Source organism: Apium graveolens, chromosome 5 (assembly GCF_009905375.1).
Source record: "Apium graveolens cultivar Ventura chromosome 5, ASM990537v1, whole genome shotgun sequence".
Lineage (NCBI taxonomy): Eukaryota > Viridiplantae > Streptophyta > Magnoliopsida > Apiales > Apiaceae > Apium > Apium graveolens.
The window spans coordinates 221783300-221786570 of NC_133651.1; positions in this window are offsets into that span (position 1 = coordinate 221783300).

A 3271-nucleotide genomic window follows, 5' to 3' on the forward strand; every position below is an offset into this window, starting at 1 on the left:
TCAAACTACTGGTTGACTGTTAAATAACAAACCAGAGAAATTTATTTTTTTATGAAAATTTTGTCATATCACTAAAATATGTAGATCTTAACATCCGTATGGTTGGATCATTCATAAATAGTTTTAAAAAAATCAAAACATCAATTTGGGAATAAATACTAGTTACAAGTAGTAGTCAAATTATTTGTTAATTATTAAAATATCAAAATAAATAAATTTATTTTTATTTGAAACTTTTTTCAGATTACTAAAATATATATCTTGACATTCATAAGGTTCAGTAATTGAGAAATATTTATAAAAAAATCTGAATAATATTCATAATAATCCAATATATAAAAATTAACTTTTTTTTGAATTTTTGTCGAGCCGAGCTCGAGCCAAACCGAGCTGAGCCAAACTCAAGCATAGCTCGAGTCGAACATGCCAAAAGCTCGGCTCGAGCTCATTTTTTTAACAAACACATTTTTGTGTTTGAACTCGAGCTCGAGCTCTTAACGAACCGAGCCGAACTGAGCCCTTAGCAAGCCGAGCTCGGGCTTGTTCGCGAACATCTCGTTCGCGAACAACTCTAGTTGAGAAGGCCTGAGCTGCCGGAATGGGTGGTGTTTGTGGCTGTGTTGGGACTGAATTTGCAAGGTTCCGAATGGTGGAGGAGTACTCCTACTCAGCCGTAGGATTGCCCATAAATGCCTCACGAGAGCTACACCATGTGTTTTGGTAGAAAAAATGAGTGTCTAACCCTTGCAAATGGCCTACATATCCTATATTTTATTTATAAGAATTAAGTCCAAATGTATTTCTATTATTCCGGGACTCTCCCATGATGGACAATCCATATTTTTTATAAGGGCACAACTTGTTCCAATTCTTATCCAACTAGGTTTGGGTTTGCCTCCAAGAGTCCTTCTCCATGTATACCACTTAAATCCTTGTTTATCCATGTAATTATCATGAATATCCATCAAATATACAATTTTTTCATATACATCTCTTGTATGGATGTATAAAAATTGTGTATATCATTTCTCCAGTAGTAGAATCCTGATAGAAGTCATCTTCCCATCGTTTTCAACCGAGAGGTGGTTTTCTAGCGAAATACTGCCTCTTTGGGGCTTCCACAGTCGTAGAGGAACCCTCGGGATGGCCTGCAAAGAACCCCTTCGTGAAGGCCTATGAAAAACCCAGCAGGCAGGCCTTATATGAATCCCAAGGTAAGAACCAATCTATAGAAAGCCTCTGTGTAACCTTGCAAGAAAACCATTCGAGAAACCCTGAAAGAAGCCCTGTGGGAAACCTTAAAAGAAACCCTGATAGGAGCCCATCATGGAAACCTCACCCTTCTAGCCGGCTTATATCCATTCTCATAACCTTTGATGAACTTCTCTTACCGTACTTTCTCCAAGAAAGCCTAGTCAACCACGATGGCCAAGCCCATTCCTTCGTGGATAATAAATTCGGCCCAAGCCTAATTTTGGGTACAACAACTACCCCCTGGTTCCTCGCAGTAATTGAATGCAAGGGGAACCTATAAAGCACAGAGTTCAATCATTCCTTATCATCCTCAGAGAAATATATAGCTTTCACGTTACGCATCCAAGCTTACATGAGCTAACTTGGTATAAGAAACAAGAAACACAACACTTTAGCATATGTATCTCAATCCATATTCTTAAATGAAATCCTTCAATACACTTGAGACCACGTATTCCTATTCCATTTCGATCTAAGGCTTCCTGACCTTGTTGATTGAATCCTCTAGCTTCCAGCAATTTCCCTCGAAAGGCATCAAAAAAATCCCGGGTTACCATGATAACTTAGAAAAAAGTGATTAGTAGCACGAGCTAAGTAGCTCACATGTATAACGCATATGACCCGTACATATAAAATACAAGCATGAACATGCAAGTTTTAAGATAAGAGTGTGAATAATTTTATATGAATATAGATATACAAATTTGTTGCTACCTCAACAATCAGTCTGAACCTTGGCGAACACACTCTTCAAGAAAAAACATCAATTTTCAGAGGCTTCCATAGTTTCATTACCTGGCCTACTAAGATATCGTTTAGTTTTTAAGGACTTCTCCTTTGATGATCCTATCCATATCATTATGGGACTTTCAAATCATGCCCATGTAATATGGAACTTTCAAATCCTGCCCATATAATATGGAATGCTCTCTCTGTGCTATCTTTGTGGTTCTTTTTTTGCTCTCGTCGTAGTTTGAAAACATTGTCGCGAGATGTTCAAGACGAGATTAAGCTCAAGTCAGAGTTTAAAACTAAGTCAGAGGTAAGCTTCAATTGGGTAAATTTTAAACCCTAATTTTAAAATTAGGGTTTCAATTTAAAAACCTAATTTTTTAATAGTTGAGTAATTGTTTGAATTGAGCATGTTATTTTTTTTAAATGAGTAATTGTTCGAATTATTTATGTGGGTGATAAATTGTAGAAAGTATATTGATGGGTTATGCTTCTTGCTAATCTTATTCTGGTGCTACCAGTCACAAGATGAGATTATAGACTTTAAGATGAAACTCATGGACACTGATAGTGAACGTCTTGGAATACCATAAGCTGGATATGCTAGGATCTGCAAAGATCTCTTTTGATCTTCTTATAGTTCTTACATATACAATTGGCCCACTTCTCCTCAGCTCAACCATAATCTTGTTAATCCTAATAATAATGCTTCTTACAAAGTTTGTATCAACTTCTTTATTACAATAGACTTGTATGTACTCCATCCGCTCTTTTTAATTCTTTATATTTGAAAAATATGGTTCGACACTCATTTTAAGACTCCTATATAATATAGTTCCAAAATTATTATTTTTTAAAACTTATTCTGAATAATAATTCAATGTTTAAATTTTTATTGAGAAAAGGTAAATTTTAAAAATAAGTATGGAACTATAATTTATATACGCCTTAAGATGCTTGCCGAGCAGTAAAAAAATGTAAATAAATGAGGGTGACAGAGGTAGTATTTGTTTACACATACTGTTTATGTTTGTTGTCAATCCCGGCTAGTTGTTGTGTATGTTTATGACTGGTTAGTGGAGATATGGTTTTAGAAAAGCCGAAAAATAGAAACGGGAAAGAGTGTTGTCAAATACTTGTGATGGTTTGTCCGCCCTTCTACTTAATTGGAAAAAAGATGGCGACTACACATGTCCCATGTCTCGATGGAGCTGCTTTATAGATTAATGATCTTCTTTTTGTGTTTGTTGGATACGGTACCATTGATCTATATATGTTAGGGATT